The 19,795-nt window shown below is 41.8% G+C and overlaps 1 protein-coding gene across 1 annotated transcript in view; it reads left to right on the top strand.

Moving 5' to 3' along the window:
* The window catches only part of SYNJ2BP (synaptojanin 2 binding protein), a 47,317-nt gene that overhangs the window by 1,025 nt on the left and 26,497 nt on the right, over window positions 1–19,795 (top strand). The gene's annotated exons all lie outside the window — the stretch shown is intronic.

Here is a 19,795-nt window from a genome sequence, read left to right as displayed (position 1 = left end):
GAATTACAGTATCTGGGTTCAAATCTTGTATCTAACCTCTTACTGATTCTTTGATACTTATTGGCTAACCTAACTGATGTAAGCCTTAGGTTATCATCTCTAAAATGGGGATGGTTATAAATATACTTCATAGTGTTGTGAGAATGAAATGAGTTAATCTATGTAAAATGTTTACAATATTGCCTGACCTATGGTAAGCAGTATGTGTTTCCTACTGTTGTTACTGTTAATGGATAAATAGCTAAACTGACACAGTAAACCCTACTAATACTGTATTCCAAGAGTCTCTAATAAATCATCAGGTACTATGAGCTCCATCATTGAAATGTTCCTGAAATTCTTTCACTCCTTTTTCCCTTGCCGCCACCTAGGACAGCCCATCACCTTTTCTCATCTGCAGTTCTACAGTAGCTTAATCATTATGGATAGATTATTCTTTATAAAATATAACTTTCAGAATTATCCATACTTTGTGTCTTTTTTTCTTTTCTTTCTTTCTTTTTCTTTTCTTTTTTGAGACAGGGTCTCACTCTGTTGCCCAGGCTGGAGTGCCGTGGTATGATCTCAGCCCACTGCAGCCTCTCCCTTTTAGGCTCAAGCAATCCTCCCACCTCAGCCTCCTGAGTAACTGGTACCACGGGTGTGCACTGCCACGCCTGGCTAATTTTTTTGTATTTTTGGTAGAGACAATGTTTTACTACATTGCCCAGGCTGGTCTCGAACTCCAGAGTTTAAATGATCCACCCACCTCTGCCTCCCAAAGTGCTGGGATTACACATGTGAGCCACTGTGCCTGGCCTTCCTTTCTATTATAAAAAATTGGAAGTTGGTTTTACTTATTGTAATATAACTCATCACTAATATCATTATTAATATTATTATTTTTTTTTTTAGAGACGAGGTCTCGCTTTGTTGCCCAGGCTGGTCTTGAACTCCTGGACTCAGGCAGTCCTCCTGCCTTGGCCTCCCAAAGTGCTGGGATTACAGTCATGAGCCACCATGCCTGGCCTATCACTAATCTTAATGGATTAGTGTCATGGATTATGTGCGCCTAAACTTTTGTCAAAGGCTCATTTGGTATGCCCAAGTTTCTTGGATTCATTTTTTTGCTATTTTATATAAATTTATCCTTCACGCACTGTTAATATTTATTGACTTTTGAGCTAACAGAGAGTTACTTTTAAACCAAAGTCTGTTTTTTTGTACTTTGCATCATTGGTAACTTGTTCTCTTAGGACCAACTAAAACAATGCTAGTTCCTTTTCTGATTGCTGTGCAAGTATTTATTTAAAGGCTCTAGTTGTTCTGCTCCTGTTTTGCCTCTTTCTTCTTTATCCTAAATATCTTCAGTTATTTTACTACCTCTTGAGATGCTTAAGATTTGATTCTTGCCTTTTGCTTAAGAATTTAATGTACTTTGACATAGTCTTTTTGCTGGGGCATCCACAGTATTTTCAGATCTCCTGTCTAAAGCAGAGCAGGACCCTGATATTATCTCTTGTTCTAAACATGAAATCTTTTAAAAATTCAATATAATTTCACTTCATTTTTTTTTTTTTGGCATTTGCAGTCATAAATTTCCTAGTGTTAGTATTTTCTCAAAACATTGGCATTAGGACAAGCTTCAAGGACTAATTAAAGGGAATAATTATATCTCGCTAGTATATTTCACCCAAAAATGGTTTGATTTCTGTATCACATATTTATTACAAATGAATGTATTTATTCACTCAGTGGCTTCCTAAATTTTCATAAGCATTTGCATGTATTAATTATGTAAGTCAGTGAACTTACTGGGAGAGTAAAGCCTCAAGTTTAGGAATGAACTTGGGTGAAAACAGTCATTTGAAATTTGGTTGGTTCAGTTAACAAGGAAATGTTTCATGTTAATCACTTATCGGAACTGGTTTCCTAGTATGTGATACTCTTCTTCTCAGAGTCTAATTCAGCTTTTCTTCGTGGTATGATCATGAAGATAAATAGGGAGGAGACTGTCTCAAAACACCACTAGAAATAAAATGTCACTAGAAACTAATCACCACTAGAAACTTCCACATAATTTTGGTAGTCCCATAAGGATCTTTCTTTCTGTAGAAGAAACATGAAAACCCTCTAAGTGTGCATTTCTTTTGTAGACAGCATTGTCCACTCTTTGTACAGCTGTTTACTCAGGAACCTGATGATTTAATCAGGTCCAAGAACATGTGTGCCATTACCCATTTATGTTCTGTCAGGGACAAGAATTGTGGATATTTCTGGTGTTTGGGCCCACATTATAAGGCAGTCGAACCTGTTCCTGACTGATCTGCTTACTGCAAGGGAAGTAATGAAATCTCGGGGAAATTATGACAATAGTGAAGAGGCAAAAGAGGCTTGACATGTATTAGGTTGGTGCAAAAGTACAATTACTTTCTTTTGTTCTCTTTTTTTTTTTGAGACACAGTCTCGCTCTGTCACCAGGGTGGAGTGCAGTGGCACGATCTTGGCTCACTGCAACCTCTGCCTCCCAGATTCAAGCAATTCTCCTGCCTCAGCCTCCCATGTAGCTGGGATTACAGGCATTTGCCACCACGCCCGGGTAATTTTTGTATTTTTGGTACAAAGAGGGTTTCACCATGTTGACCAGGCTGGTCTTAAACTCCTGACCTCAAGTGATCCACCCACCTTGGCCTCCCAAAGTGTTGGGATTACAGGCATGAGCCACCCCACCCAGCCATAAGTACCACTGCTTTCAATGGCAGAACCGCAATTACTTTTGCACCAGCCTAATAGCATGGAATCTCTCCTGTTGTCTGCTTTCTCAACTGTAAGGAGGGACTTGGGCTAGATGACTTCAGAGATCTCTTCCATCTCCAAGAGTTCACAATTCTTTGACTCATTCCACATGTTATTTTATGACTCCTACCATTTGGGGCTTTGTTTGTTTTGTTTTTGTTATTTGATTCCTGCCATTTTGGACTAATAGTATGAGCTGAAGAATTTCAAAGGCAGTGGCTACAATCTCAAATGTCTTCAAGGGTTGAACAGTTTATCTTTTATCTTTTGTGGAACGCTGTTTTTTTTTTTTCTGTAGGAGTCCAGCTTGATTATAGTGTCTAAGGCTTTCACTTTTTCGTTATCAAATTGAAAGTCTCTTAATGAGTCTTAAAACTCAGTTACTCTAAAAAGTGTGACAAGACTCTTAATATGTTTTTTTATACTGCAACAGGTAAGAGATTGTCCATAAAGACAGCCTTACTGTACATTGAGTGCTATGATTAGGAATCTTGTTTTTAGGTCCGAGTCCTCAATGGGTTTCAGCAAGTTACTCCTGATATGCCATCTTTAAAGAGGGAAGAGAATATTTATTTTCTTACTTTCTTTAAAGGCTTTGGAAAAGATGATGGGTTGATGGCAGTGTTTTAATAATGAATGCTAAAGGAGGTATTGTCTTTCTGATAGTGTGCTAATTACTACATATACATATATTATATATACTGCATATATACTGTACATACATACATACTCATTTAATCTTCACAGCAACCCTGAGTGGTAAATATTTAATCCACATTATTAGATTGGGAAATTGCCTGAGAGAGGTTAAGGACTTGCCCAGTTTCTAATGCCAGTAAATTTCAAAGGATTTTAACCCAGGTGTGTTAATTCTGCTATACCATATACTACTTTCCACGGCAGTAGCCATGTTTAAGAAGTTGACTGCCAACCTTTCCCCTGACCTTTATTTTATTATATCATGCCTTATTCCCAGAAGCATTTGAGGCATCTTAAATGACTAAGACATCCTACGGTGGAAAGTTTTTATTGCTTGCTCTTGATAGAGCTGAGGGCATATCAAGGTGAGTAACAAAAATCAAGATGCCCCATTAAGTTCTATCATTTAAGCCCTTGTAGACCTGTCATAAGCTTTGGGTTTCATGCTAACTGAAACTGTTGCTAGTAGTTTTCTGATCTATTCCTTTCTTCACGTATCAAATAGATGTGAGACTAAATGCTATATCCTTGCTCTATTTTCTCTTGCTTACAAAAAGTCTCACCTTCATGGAGTTTACAATTCAATAGAGATATGATGCTCACATATGAAAAATTAAATCTCACTGCAAAGGTGCAGATAGTTAAGGAAAATGATGAGCAGGTAGTTAGTGGGAGGGCAAAGGAAGTGTGGAAAGGAGCATGGTAATCTGACCCTATGTTGGGAAAGTTCAAGAATGCAGCCACTGCTGAGAACCATTAAAATGGTCAATTAAAAGGTGGAACTTGTGGGTCTTCTGGAATGGACAGGCTTTAGGCTAGGGCCAGAGTCAGGGATGAGTATGGTGTAAACAATAATAGAGAGAAGAAAATAAGCAGAGCATATTCTGAGGTTAGTGAGCAAACCGGCCTGGACAAAAGGGAAGTTTCCTTTAGGAGATTCAAGAGAGAAGAGGTAGCTGAGTAGTAACCTGAGTAGGTGGAGATCAGATTATGGAGAGTCTTTAGTGTTAGTATAGAAACTTAACCTTTCTCTGAGGTTCTATCTGGATTCTTTCTACTTCCTAGTCATTGATTAGGACTCAGTTCAAGAGTTACCTCCTCCTTGAGGTAGCAGGAAGCAGTCTTTACCCGGTATAGATGTTCTCTTATTGTCTATATTATACATCATTTATAGATTGCCTGTAACGTATTCCCATGTATTGCCAAGCTAAGCACTTTATCTTGTCCCCTCCTAAAAAGGAAGAGATGAAATGGTTATTATCCCCATTTCAGAAATGAGGAAACCTTGACTTCTGCATTATACAACTCTTTAAGTGCAGATTTGGATCCAGGTCTGTGTGACTTAAAATTCCAAGCTCTGAATCACTATAAATAACTTTTTTTTTTTTCTGTTTGCTTTCTCACTTATATCTTCTCCTTCTACTTCACTTTGAGCTCTTCTGATTCAAACAACATATATTTTATTTTCTTTCATTTGACTTTTATTTTAGGTTCTGGGGTACATGTATAGGTTTGTTATATAGGTAAACAGTGTCATGTGGGTTTGTTCTACAGGTTTGTACCAGGTATTAAGCTGGTACCCATTAGTTATTTTTCCCGATTCTCTCTTTCCTCCCAATCTCCACCCTAAGTAGGCCACAGTGTCTGTTGTTCCCCTCTATGTGTCTATGTGTTCTTATTATTTAGCTCCCACTTACATGTGAGAATGTGTGGTATTTGGTTTTCTCTTCCTTTGTTAGTTTGCTGAGGATAACGGCCTCCAGCTGCATCCATGTTCCTGCGAAGGACATAATCTTGTTCTTTTTCATGGCTGCAAAGTATTCCATGTTGTATAGTACCACATTTTCTTTGTCCAGTCTACCATTGATGGGCATTTAGGTTGATTCCATGTCTTTGCTATTGTGGATAGTGCTGTAGTGAACACACACATGCATATGTCTTTAATGTTTTTTTAATGCTTTGTCTAGTGCATGACGCACGGTGGTCAGTAAATGTTCATGAAATGACTGAGCAAACCAATAGATGTCAGAATAATAAAATGGAATGTTTTTATATTTATTTATTTGTGACACAGGGTCTCACTTTGTCACCCAGGCTGGAGTGCAGTGGCACGATCTTGGCTCACTGCAGCCTTGACCTCTTGGGTACAAGTGATCCTCCTGTCTCAGCCCCTCAAGTAGCTGGGACTACAGGCGTGCGTCACCACACCTAATGTTTTTATTAGCCGTATTTTTCATAGAGACAGGGTTTCATGATGTTGCCCAGGCTGGTCTCAAACTCCTGAGCTCAAGTTATTCACCCGCCTGGGCCTCCTAAAGTGCTGGGATTACAGGCGTGAGCCACCACACTTGACGTACTTATTTATTTTTGAGACAGGGTCTCACTCAGTCACCCAGGCTGGAGTGCAGTGGCACTATGACAGTTCACTGCAGCCTCGACCTCTTGGGCTCAGGTGATCCTCCTGCCTCAGCTTCCTGAGTAGCTGGGACTACAGACATGCGCCACCATACTTGATTACTTTTTTTTGTTTGTTTTTTTAAATTATTTGTAGAGACGAGATCTCACTATATTGCCTAGTCATGCCTTGGACTCCTGGGCTCAAGTGATCCTCCGCCTCAGCCTCCCACAGTGCTGGGTTTCCAGACATGAGCCACTGTGCCTAATGGGATGTTTTAAATAAAGAGAAGCAGTAACACGATCTGTTTCAGCTTTCAAAAACTGGTAAACGTGGTTCTTCACTAAATACAATTTGAGAGAGAATGAGGATGGGCACATTGTATTATGAGGGATAGGAAACTGGCTAAGATGCCAGAAACAAGGAGAAGGAGTAGATGGAACACCTCTTGGAGAGAGTCAAGTAAATGGAATAATTCTCTAAAGATTGCTTCAAGGATCTTTATTAAGATCTTTTCAGATCCTGTTAAGATCTTTTCAAAACAATACTTAAGAAAAACTACGGTAGAATATCTAGGAATTACGTTGGGAAAATAGAAAGGCAAGCTGATAGATGTTCAACTGCAGAAACATTTTGTGAAGCCATGTGACTAGGCAGAAAAGTGGTCAATGATTACATGTGATAAGTACACAATTATTTATTGAGGGAAAAATAGCCAAACATACTTAGATGATAGGGTCAGAACTGCTGGTTTCAGAAGACTGAAAAGTAAAGTAAAACTATTTTTAAAAATGTATGTAGCATTTATTATGTGCCTACACTATGATTGGGAATCATGGACACTAGAATAAAGAATAAGAAATGATCCCTGTTTTTAAGAATTTTGCAGTTCAAGCCAGGTACTATGGCTCTTGCCTGTAATCCAAGTACTTTGGGAGATCGAGGAGGATGACTGCTTGAGGCCAGAATTTCAAGACCAGCCTGGGCAACATAGCGAGACTCCCACCTCTGCCAAAACAAAACAAAACAAAACAAAATATTAGCTGTGTTTGGTGGTGCATGCTTGTAGTCCTAACTACTTGGGAAGCTGAAGTAGGAGAATTGCTTGAGCCCAGGAGTTCGAGGTTGTTGTAGTCCTAGCTACTTGGGAGGCTGAGGCAGGAGAATTGCTTGAACCTAGGAGGTGAAGGTTGCAGTGAGCTGAGATCATGCCACTGCATTCCAGCCTGGGCGACACAGCGAGACTCGGTCTCGGAAAAGAAAAAATGCCAGAATGCTTGAGTTCAGATCCTTACTCTATCACTCACTAACTGTGTGACCTTGTGCAGATTACCTCACTTCTATCTGCCCCAGTTTCCTCAGCTATAACATGAGAGTATTATTAGAATCTACTTATAGAGTTGTGAGGATTAAATGATTTTTTTTTCTTTTGAGATGGAGTTTTGTTCTTGTTGCCCAAGCTGGAGTGCGGTGGTGTGGTCTCAGCTCACTGCAACCTCTGCCTCCCAGGTTCAAGCAATTCTACCTCAGCCTCCCAAGTAGCTGGGATTACGGGCGCCTGCCACCACGCCTGGCTAATTTTTCTATATTTTTGGTAGAGATGGGGTTTCATCATGTTGGCCAGGCTGGTCTCTAACACCTGATCTCAGATGATCCACCCATCTTGGCCTCCCAAAGTGTTGGGATTACGGGTGTGAGCCACCGCGCCCAGCCGATTTTTGTTTTATAAATACATTCGTAGTGACGATTCTGTACCAGGTACTGTCTTAAGCACTTTACCAAAAAACAACTCATTTAATTCATTGAAGTGCTTTAAGGGTACTACTACGTGGGATTAGACTTTATGGGGCAAGAGTTGAGTCATCTAGGAAGGGTAGGGTAAGCTGTGTCAGTGATTTCAGGGATATGGGGCTTCTATTTCTATTTTTCCCTTCTTTTATGCCTTAGTTTATTAAAAAACCCTATTACTGCAATAGTCCTTTCCAAAACAAACAAACAACAACAACAAAAATACCAAACCTGTTAGAAGCTCCCAGAAACATTTTTACCCTTGCGAGATTTCCCTATAACTGGAAATGTTAGAAATTCCTGACCTAGGTGTAATTTTCAATTCCAGTAACAGTCAATTGACTCCAGTTGGGTTTTGTATATGTACTAGGTACTATATTGGCACAGGAAGTACAAAAATGAATACAAACTAATTACTTTGTCCTCTAGGAATGAATATTGCAATAGGGTAATGAGACAATTAAGCAAGTAATTTCATGTTTTCAGGCAAAGGGAAGAAGACATCCAAAGTCATGGAGATAAGCAGTAGCTGTGGGTAGGGATGGGTGGGGGTGATACGGTGAAAAGCGATAGCAAATATTAAATTTTGTTTACTGTATAATGCAAAGTAGAGAATGTCCAAAGATGGCTAGAAAAGTAGATTATGGGGATTTTGAGTTTAAACTTCATGTTCTACATTTTTTTTTTACTTTGATTTTTATCTTGGGGATATACTTAGAATTTCTTTAAAAATCATTTTATTATATTTGCCTAGGAAATAGTAGAAAAAGTCTAAGGAGGAGACTATAACAATTTTTTTTTTTTGCTTAATTAACACAAAATCGATGCTTTGAGAAACTTTAGCCTTTTATTATTGACTAATATTAAGTTAGTGCAGAAGTAATTGCAGTTTTTCCCATTTTTAATAGCAAAAACCGCAATTACTTTTGCACCAACCTAATAAGTAGGCGTCATTAATAAATGTTGAAAATGCTTGCATTTTTGTACATAATCACCAGGTTCATCTCAACTTTTTTGAGGCATGATACAGATTCAATGAAGTGCAGGTGTAATCACCCAAGGGGTTCTTCTTGCTTGCTGCCTAGAGGAGCCAATTTATCAAGACAGGGGAATTGCAATAGAGAAAGAGTTTCATTCACACAGAGCTAGCTGTACAGGAGACTGGAGTTTTATTATCAGTCTCCCTGAAAACTCAGGGATCAGGGTTTTAAAGGATAATTTGGCAGGTGGAGGGTCGGAAAGTGGGGAATACTGATTGGTCAGGTCAGAGATGAAATCACAGGAAGTTGAAGCTGTCCTCTTGTGCTGTGTCATTTCCTGGGTGGGGACTACAAAGACTAGATGAGCTAGTTTATAGATCTAAGTGGTGCTGCCTGATCCATTGAGTGCAGGGTCTGTAAAGTATCACAAGCACTGATCTTAGGTTTCACAATTGTGATGTTATTCCCTGGAGCAATTTGGGGAAGTTCAGAATCTTGCAGCCTCCAGCTGCATGACTCCTAAATCATAATTTCTAATCTTGTGCCTAATTTGTTAGTCCTGCAATGGCAGTATAGACCCCAAGCAAGAAGGGGGTTTATTTCAGTGAAGGACTGTTATCTTTGTTTCAAAGTTAAACTGTAAGCTAAGTTCCTCCCAAAGTTAGCTTGGCCTACGCCCAGGAATGAACAAGGACAATTTGGAGATTAGAAGCAAGATGGAGTCAGGTCAGATCTCTTTCACCATCATAATTTTCTCAGTTACAATTTTTTGAAAGGCAGTTTCATAAGCATTTTAAATATAAAGTTTATTTTGTAGTTGTCGAGTGTGTTATTCTGCAAAGGTAACCTGATGTTCCTGGTGTGTGTGTGTGGTGGTAGGCCCCCTCTTGCCCTGCTTATGCCTGACTGGCTACTTACTATAACAATATGATTTTTTTTTTTTTTTGAGGCGGAGTCTCGCTCTGTCGCCCAGGCTGGAGTGCAGTGGCCGGATCTCAGCTCACTGCAAGCTCCGCCTCCCGGGTTTACACCATTCTCCTGCCGCAGCCTCCCGAGTAGCTGGGACTACAGGCGCCCGCCACGTCGCCCGGCTAGTTTTTGTATTTTTAGTAGAGACGGGGTTTCACCGTGTTCGCCAGGATGGTCTCGATCTCCTGACCTCGTGATCCGCCCGTCTCAGCCTCCCAAAGTGCTGGGATTACAGGCTTGAGCCACCACGCCCGGCCATGATTTTAACATATAAGCCTAATACATATCTGTTGGCCTTCCAGGGGTTCCTTTTGGAAAAGACTTAATGTTAGAATTTGAAATTTGGTTTTGGAAAGCATGTCAAGTAATGCAGGTTGAAAACACTTAATCAAAACAGGATCACAAGACACAACAAAATAATAGTCATTAATTAAGTCAAGGTGATAATTGAAAGCAAAGACCTTTACTCTTTAATAGAAAGGAGACTTGGTTTCCTAAACAATCAAAAGACCTAATAAAGACAGCACAAGACTAACACATCTTTCTCTCTTTCTATTTTTGTAGATTACTCAAAAGGTGAACAAGTCTTTTATTATCTCTTAGTATATGAAAATATTGTTTAAAAGAGAAAACCAAATTCTACCTTTGCATCAGTATATTGTTAATGCTAAAGCGAATTTTAATAAACAAATCCATCTAATCTCAATCAGCTGTGAACACACAACATTCCCATAACTTAAAAATCTATTAAAGAACAGATCAGTGGCCCCCAAAACCCATTATTTTGACTCTGGCCTTGCATCAGTATGCTTTTGATATTAATGCTCAATTTTGATTTTGATGCTCAATTTTTTAAAAAGTGAAATAATCCCCTTCTAATTTTAGCCAACTTGATCACTCACAAAATTCATAAGATTCATGTTCCACAAAACTTCTTCTATTAGGTTGTCACAAAAGTAATTGCGGTTTTTGCCATTACTTTTGTACCAACCTAATACAACCTGTTCAAACCTTCAGTTTTGTCCTGTACTTCCTCTTTGATATTGGCATTCTACCTTAGGATGGAAATTTATTATACATTTATTTCCCCATTATCATTCATTCATTCATTTTTTTTTTTCCCGTAAACCTTCTACAACCTGTTTAAACCTTTAGTTTTGTCCTATACGGACTTTTTGATATTGGCATTCTTCCTTAAGACAGAAATGCACATTTCCTTCTTTCTTATTGATTGATTTGATTGATTGATTGACTGACAGGGTCTCACCCTGTCACACAACTTGAAGTGCAGTGGCGTGATCACAGCCTGCTGCAGCCTCATTCTCCCAGGCTTTGATGGTCCTCTCACTTTAGCCTCCTGAATAGCTGGGACTACAGGCACACACCACCACACCCAGATAATTTTTTGTATTTTTTGTAGAGATGGGGTTTTACCATGTTGCCCAGGTTGATCTTGAGCTTTGTACTCAAGCAGTCCACCCACCTCAGCCTCCCAAAGTGCTGGAATTACAGGCGTGAACCACTCTACCTGGCCCCCCCTTATCATTTAATTTACATTTCTTTCCTCCTCCTGTTGTCCACACAAAGTTACCATGTAAAGAAAAGTTATCTCTGGCCGGGCGTGGTGGCTCAAGCCTGTAATCCCAGCACTTTGGGAGGCCGAGACGGGCGGATCATGAGGTCAGGAGATCGAGACCATCCTGGCTAACACGGTGAAACCCCGTCTCTACTAAAAAATACAAAAAACTAGCAGGGCGAGGTGGTGGGCGCCTGTAGTCCCAGCTATTCGGGAGGCTGAGGCAGGAGAATGGCGTGAACCCGGGAGGCGGAGCTTGCAGTGAGCCAAGATCTGGCCAGTGCACTCCAGCCTGGGCGACAGAGCGCTCAAAAAAAAAAAAAAGTTATCTCTATTGTCAACTTTCTTCGCATCTTACTTTCTTCATATGCACTGTATTTAGAATTGTTCCTCTTGTATTCAGTAATTTTAATTGTATATATTAACTATAACTTTAACTCTTAGTAACCCTAATTTCCAGTGAAGAACCTAGGAAGTAAGGTAATTTTCAGCGGTTTTATACCAGTATTTGTAGATAGAACCATTTCATAATTTCTAGAAATATAACCTTCTCAATCTGTTTATTAACAGATCTAAATATATTTAGCTTTTCTGTACCATATAAAGGACTCAGACATTTTATAATTATCTGTTATTTAATTTAGCATAACATGATTTTAAGTTTCTGAAAAAGAGTCTTAAAATTATGAAAAACTTGCTTATACACTTTTATACCATTTACATTCATTTAATTTATTCATTCTTAACAGTTAGACTTGAAAAGGTCATTAAACAAAACTGGCCATCATCCCAAGTTATTTATTTTTGTGTGTTTGTCTTTAAGACAGGGTCTTGCCCTGTCACCTAGGCTGGAGTAGAGTGGTGCTGTTATGACTCACTGTAGGCCTATAGCAGTGCACCACCATGCCCTGCTAATTGATTTTTTTTTTTTTTTTTTTTTTTTTTTTTTTTGAGGTGGAGTCTCGCTCTGTCGCCCGGACTGAAGTGCAGTGGCCGGATCTCAGCTCACTGCAAGCTCCGCCTCCCGGGTTTACGCCATTCTCCTGCCTCAGCCTCCCCAGTAGCTGGGACTACAGGCGCCCGCCACCTCACCCGGCTAGTTTTTGTATTTTTTTTTTTTTTAGTAGAGACGGAGTTTCACCGTGTTAGCCAGGATGGTCTCGATCTCCTGACCTCGTGATCCGCCCGTCTCGGCCTCCCACAGTGCTTGAGCCACCGCGCCCGGCCCTGCTAATTTATTTTTTATTTTTTATTTTTATAGAGACAGGATCTTGCCATGTTGCTCAGGCTGGTCTTGAGCTCCTGGCCTTATGGATGTTAGCTACCATGCCTGGCCTCAAGTTATTTCTTTGTTAATAGTTTCTACAGCTTGTGAACCCTGACATTACATACATGCATATTTTGCTGATCAGAAGCCACAGCTATTTTCATTAAGCCAACAAAGTAGTCTTATTTTAGTAATGTGAACTAAAAGGCATTTGAGTTACTTTCTGTATTTCTGATAAAATACTTGATTTAAGAGATTACTTTTAAAGCCATTTTGTTACTGGAAAGGGGTCCTGATCCAGACCTGAAGAGAGGGTTCTTGGATCTCACACAAGAAAGAATTTGAGGTGAGTCCATAAAGTGAAAGCGAGTTTGTTAAGAAAGTAAACAAATAAAAGAATGGCTAATCCATAGGCAGAGCAGCCCTGAGGGCTGCTGGTTGCCCATTTTTATGGCTATTTCTTGATTATGTGCCAAACAAGGGGTGGATTATTTATGCCTACCCTTTTTAGACCATATAGGGTAATTTCCTGACATTGCCATGGCATTTGTCAACTGTCTTGGCGCTGGTGGGAGTGTAGCAGTGAGGACCACCAGAGGTCACTCTCATCACCATCTTGGTTTTGGTGGGTTTTGGCTGGCTTCTTTACAGCAACCTGTTTTATCAGCAAGGTTTTTATGACCTGTATCTCGTGCCAACCTTTTTCACGCCGTGACTAAGAATCCCTTAACTTACTGGGAATGTAGCCCAGCAGGTCTTAGCCTTATTTTACCTACCCCCTGTTCAAGATGGAGTTGCTCTGGTTTAAATGCCTCTGACAAATTCATTAGAATGTTTTCATGTATTTTGGTAGTGAAATATCACGTACACATGATGCATAAACACAGAGACATACAGACACAGAGACAGAAGCAGATCTTATAGCATTCTAAGATTCTTCGTTTGCTAGTTTGCAAATAATCTCTCCCTGTTTAGGCTACCACTTCCTTGATTACTTATTTCATTGCCCTAAACAGTTGTTTAGCTAGGTAACCCTAAATTGCAAACATTACTCTTAGTTGAAAATTTATACCCCCAGAGGCACAGAACTTACGTCTATATACCATTATTTGCTGAAACAAAAAGAATCAGTCAAGATAAGATTGCCAGGAAAAGTATCTTTAAACATAGGTAAGATTTGTTATGTGAACTTTAAGCCAATGTCTTTCCCATTGTAAAAATTTCTAGCTGCTTAAGTGTAGGGGGATGCCCTTACAAATGGAGATTTCCTTTATAGAAGTAAATTTATTTTACATAGAGTTTCAAAGTAGCCAGCTAAGTGCCAGAAAGTTGTATTTTGGAGACTAATCTTGTTAGATACTTAGTTCGTTTCTTGATTAGATTACTGACTTCAAAGTGGAGCCCATTCATGAATGGGACCAGGAAAGTATTTCCAGTTTCCAGGGCCTAATACATATACATGTTAAAAATTTATTTGTTTGTTTCTTCTTCTTCTTCCTTTTTTTTTTTTTTTTTTAAAGGCAGGCTCTCATTATGTTACCCAGGCTAGTCTTGAGCTCCTGGATCCAAGTGATTCTCCCACCTCAGCCTCCCTGGGACTACAGGTGCACCACCTGTTGTCTCAGTGAGGACTGCCTCAGGGTCTGATATTAAGTGTCTAAAAACCAGGCACATTTGCAAGGCAGTGCATCTGGATCTTTACAAATCAAGGAAACCACTTTTACAGTGAATCTTGGGTCTCCACAAAGAGTAAAATGCCATGATACCAGGCTGCAAAAACCTCCACAGTGCACCTCACTACAAAGACATTTCTCTAAGTGACTAAGCCACACCTTTCTTTTTTTTTTTTTTTTTTTGAGGCGGAGTCTCCCTCTGTCACCCGGACTGGAGTGCAGTGGCCGGATCTCAGCTCACTGCAAGCTCCGCCTCCGGGTTTACGCCATTCTCCTGCCTCAGCCTCCGGAGGAGCTGGGACTACAGGCGCCTGCCACCTCGCCCGGCTAGTTTTTGTATTTTTTTTAGTAGAGACGGGGTTTCACCGTGTTCGCCAGGATGGTCTCGATCTCCTGACCTCGTGATCCGCCTGTCTTGGCCTCCCAAAGTGCTGGGATTACAGGCTTGAGCCACTGCGCCCGGCCAGCCACACCTTTCTTACCTAAATGTTTAAAAAAAAATAAAATAAAATGAGTAGCTGCCTGTAGTAACAACCATTCACCATAAACAACTGCTGTTGGTCACCTCCATATTGTAGCTCTTGTCAGTGACTTACCAGCCATTACATACACAAAGGTCTCTCTCACAGTGCAAAGTAATCTGGTACTATCAAAAGTCAACAAGATCAAGTAATGCAGTATGGAAGAGAGCAGAATTTTAGATATGAGAGGAACCTGTCCATGACTTTTCAGACTCCACAAGAAGACAGAATACCCCAAAAAGGGAGTAAATGGTGTGTTTTTTCTATGTTCTATGTTCCTTAAGGGGTCTCAGTCATTAGAAGTCTCCTTTAGATTTCTTCCTGTGTTATCACAATAGCAAAAGGAAGGAAGAGCAGAGTAGAAAGAAGTAGAACAAGTTTAGCTAGGAACAGTGGCTCATGCCTGTAAGCCTAACTGTTTGGGAGGCAGAGGTGGGAGGATCACTTGAGCCAGGAGTTTGAGACCAGCATGGGCAAAATAGCAAGACCCTGTCTCTACATAAAAAAAGAAAAGAAAAACATTAGCTGGATGTGGTTGTGTGCTCCTGTAGTCCCAGCTATTTGGGAGGCTGAGGTGGGAGAATCATTTGAGCTTGAGGGATTTAGGCTGTAGTGAGCTGTGCCACTGTACTCCAGCCTGGGTAACAGAGCAAGAGCCTGGAGATTTTAAATTTTGTAAAAGGCCAGTGAAGTTTTATACTTGTCTCAGGAAAAATTATGCCAGCAAGATTGGAAACAAACAGAGGACTCAAGGGATCAAACATATTTGAAAAGGGGTCTCAATTGACTGAAAACAAAAACAAAAAAACCTGCCAAGAACCAGAGATCCAAGAGAGGAAAAAAGCGAAAGTCCTTCCCCCCCCACAAAAGATAGCCTAAATATTACTTTTAATTAAGCTTTTTTTCTTTTATTAAAAAAAATGTTAAAGAGACAGGGTCTCACTACATTGCCTAGGCTGGTCTCAAACTCCTGGCCTGAAGTGATCCTCTCTCCTTGGCCTCCCAAAGTGCTAGGATTACAGTTGTGAGTCATCATGCCCAGCCCTAAGTAAGCTGAGTTCTGATCAGAGAACTCTAAAAAATAATCTTTTCAAATTCTTATTATCAGATTTTAACCAAGACAATTATGAGGTAGGTCTCTCATTCAGTTTGTATGGTTCTAAAACCAGCTTTCCCCCCCACCCCCCTTGTGCTTGCAAATAAATTATTTTATATATTTCAGAGGATCCCTGTTTTGGCTGTTGCTGCTTATGACCATCCCAAGTTAGGTGGGTCCACTTTCCTAGATATTTACAAGAGGATGTCCCATAAGTGTTATATTAAATCATGCTGGTGTTTCTAAAAAGAGCACTCGAATTTTGAAGCTTAATTTTTCATAATTTACGAACTTTTCAAAAGCCATAAACTGCTTCTTTGGCTTTTGAAAATTCTTCAACTTGCCTACTTTACAGTTTGGTAAGGCTGGAGAACATATGCCATACCCCTATGTTGAAAATAGACCTTATCTGCATCTAAGTAAATAATTAAAATAACTTACCAGATTTTCCATCAAAATTAAGAATTGCTAACAGTTATCATTAGAACATATAATCGAGACTACTGAAAATAGATTTACATGCAAGGCGTGTAAAGAATGTAAAATGTGTCTTTAGTAAGAGTATAAGAAGGCATGGGAATATAAATTTTTGCCTAGATGGTTAAATGATTGTTTTAAATTAGGTGAGATAAAGCTGAAGGTTTAAACAAGTTGTGGAAGGTTTGTAAAGGTTAATCTTAAAAACAAAATTCTGTGTGGGAATAGTGACTAAATTCAAAAGGGTATTGTTTGGTTTTTTTATAAAGTGAACTTTGGAATAAAACCACAAGGGTTTCTTAAGGCACTGTTCTACTCTTTAACAAAAATTTGTAAAGGGATTGTCAAGATAAAGATAGGGTTTAGTCTTCTTCAGGTTATATTTTGGTGAATAATATTGGTGTATGTTCCAAAATTGTATGGGACTTCAAAAATCCAAATGTCTGAGTATATGCTGTCAATCATAATTAGGGTTATTGTGTTGGGTTATTGTAATCCACAGAGGTGACCAAATTTCTTAGTCATTTGTGTTTTTGAATGAAATGACCCTAGGATATTTTGGCATTCACAGACAATTGTTGTCTTGTTTTGATCCTATTCAAAAGATGGATTATAGTCCTTGAGTACAGATTTGTGATAACTTTGGAGATTGTGAACAGGAGTTGACTGAGTGATCTGAACTGATGAAAGACTGAAATAATCCTTTTTGAATTTTGCTTGGAACATTGCTGATCATTTGTTTTGTATTTCAGAGTCAAGAAATGTTTCTCTTTTTTGCAGCTTTTGACAATTGTAGGGGTGAACCAACCAGTGATCTCTGACTGCAGCTCGAAAGAAATAAAAGGGGTGGGCCATCAAACTCCAAATGGTCATGGAAATGGAGCCTTGGATGATGGCTCCCTTTTACTGAGCACCGTTGGATAGGACCCTGAGAGAAAATCTGCTGTTTTCCCCAAAACAACGCCTGTCAGCATGAAGCTGACCCTTAGATAGGACCCTGAGAGAAAATCTCCTGTTTTCCACAAAACAACAACCCCTGTCAGCATGAAGCAGTTAAGAGCGGTTATCGTCCCTATCTTAACAGCAGTTAGATGTTCCTCTTCAGAGGGGGAGTTGATGGCAGTGCCATCACATTGGCTGCAGTGGGGAGATGTGGGCGGTGACAGCAGGAGCAGCTGCGGGAGCAGCAATGGCAGTGGTGGGTCCCCTGTGCCTTGTGTCCCCGGGGCAGCCAAATGTGTGTCCCCTCCCCTCACATGGCCAGGTGAAACTCACCCCCAGGTCCGAAGCCTCTGTTGCTTCAGACCCTGGCCCTGCATTTTTTGCCTGCTGCCACTGCAGGGAGAGCTTGGAGAGGAGGTGGGGCTGGACCCGGGGCAGCGCCATGCTCCATGGAGCCAGCGGGAGCCAGGGACAAGCAGGAACCCCACTGGAGCCTGCTGCCCTGGGGGCTGTGCTATGGGGCCAGGCTGAGACGTGCGCCCACAGGTGAGCAGTGCAGTTAAGCAGAGAGGGGCCCTGAGGCCAAGCTGGGCCTGGGGCAGTGCCGTGCTTATACACAGAGCATGAGGGCTGGGCCAGGGGTGCAGAGCTGGGGCCGCACTTTGGGGCCCCAGGGTGGGAAGTGGGAGCGGCACCTGCTTTGGGGACCTGGCCAGCAGATCACCCACCACACCCACCCCACCAGGGGCACTGCACTGGGTTCTTGTACCTTGGAAGCAGGCTCTGCAGGGCCTCATCCCCGGGGTCAGCCCTACATCATGGTGACTTCCGAGCTTGACACTTGCAGTGGCCAGGGCTGGAGCCCACTATCTGCTCCTGGAGGCCCCCCACAGGCAGGGCTGTGAGCCAAGCGACAGGGAGCCCCAGGCCACCCCTTAGCGCCAGGGCCACAGCGGGGAGCCTGTGGTGATGTCACTCCTGCCCTGGATATTGGCCCTGACCCAGTGAGGACCTGGAGCTCCCGCCCCAGGCTGTGAGGAGGCACAACTAGGGCTGGCTGCACACTTCATGGAGCAGATGAGAGCTCTGCCCTTCCAGGTGCAAGGACCTAGGCATTTTTGCACTCTTCACCCTCAAGGGCCCAGGAAGGTTCCCCTTGCCCCCACAGGCTCAGGGATGTCTTTTCCTGCTGCCTGGCCTCTCCCTGCTCCAAGCACCTGCTCTGATCTCAGTGCAGGGTTTGGGCCAACCTGAGTGCTGTCAAAGCTGGGCCCAGTGTGCACACACTTAGGGCAATGCTGACACGCCAGCCCCCCGCTGCTTTGGCCCCCCCAGACTTTGGGCACCAATAAGCATGAGGGCAATCCTGGGGGTGCTGAGGGCAGCTTGGCACTGGCCTGCAGGTGCCCCTTGGCACAAGCAGCCTGGTTACCATGGATGGTGGCAGGAGGCAGACAGTTTCCTGGGTGGAAGGGTATTGGTCCCTGGTGAGGACCCACCTTCAGGCCAAGGTGGGCCTGAAGGCTGGGGGCTGGGCTGCCAGTCCTGCAGACTGGAATGGGTACTTGTGGTGCCTTTTATGGGCTTTCCATGGCTGCCCATGGACCAGTCAGCACACATTTCTGCTCTGAGGCCCATAAATGCCCCAGGTTCAGCCACAGCAGAGAAGATGATGGGATGACCAGCTCCAGAGAGGAGCTACCCTCTCTGCTAACTGAGTACTTGTTGAGATGACCTGCCTACAGAGAGGAGCTACCCTCTCTGCTGAGAGTTGAATACTCATTGGGATGACCTCCCTAGCAGAGAAGAGCTAGGAGCTGAACACTCATCAGGGCACTCTGGATGCTGAAAGGAGCTGCCCCCTGCAGGTCCCCTCTGAGCTCTTCTGTCACTCAGTAAAGCTCCTCTTTGTCTTGCTGACACTCCTCTTGTCTGTGTATCTCATTCTTCCTGGTTGCTGGACAAGAACTCAGGATCCATCGAATGGTGAGGCTAAAAGAGCTGTAACACAATCGGGGCTGAGACATGCCCCTTGCTTGCCACATTGTGGGTGAAGAGAAGGAGAGAAAAGCTGCAACCCTTCATGGATCCGAGACCTGGAAGCTCCCTGAGCCAGGGCTGTGACTTTCTCCTTGGGACCCTACAGTTCCTGGCATCTCCAGGCTTCCAGATGCCATCGTGTTCCCCAATGCCAGCTGTAGAAGCTGCTCGTGCTATGCCTGGTCCAGCTGTAGCCTTGCAGAGAGCCGGCACCTGGAGCTGCCCACCCTGCTGCGACAGCCACACAGAGGTCTCCTGCCAGAAAAGCGACACCCCAAAGTTCCTGTAACAAGACAACAGAGTGCCAAAATGTATCAAGCAAATGTTGAAAAATTGATCTGGAGAAGTAGACCATTTTATAATAATAGTTAGACCTCAGTATCCTCATTTTCAGTAATGGCTAAGACAACCAACAGAAAATCAATGAGAAACGAGAGGATTTGAACAACACTATAAACAAACAGGCATATATATATATATATATATCATCATCAGATAACAGCAGAGTGCACATTTTTAACATATGGTGTTTGGAAAACTGTATATTCACATGCAGTAGTATGTGAAAGATGGATTTTTGCCTTAACATAATGTACA

The sequence above is a fragment of the Trachypithecus francoisi genome, unplaced genomic scaffold, assembly GCF_009764315.1.
Source record: "Trachypithecus francoisi isolate TF-2019V2 unplaced genomic scaffold, Tfra_2.0 Lachesis_group3, whole genome shotgun sequence".
Classification (NCBI taxonomy): domain Eukaryota; kingdom Metazoa; phylum Chordata; class Mammalia; order Primates; family Cercopithecidae; genus Trachypithecus; species Trachypithecus francoisi.
The sequence above is the reverse complement of the archived record's forward strand: the minus strand, read 5'-3'. Positions and strand labels throughout refer to the sequence as shown.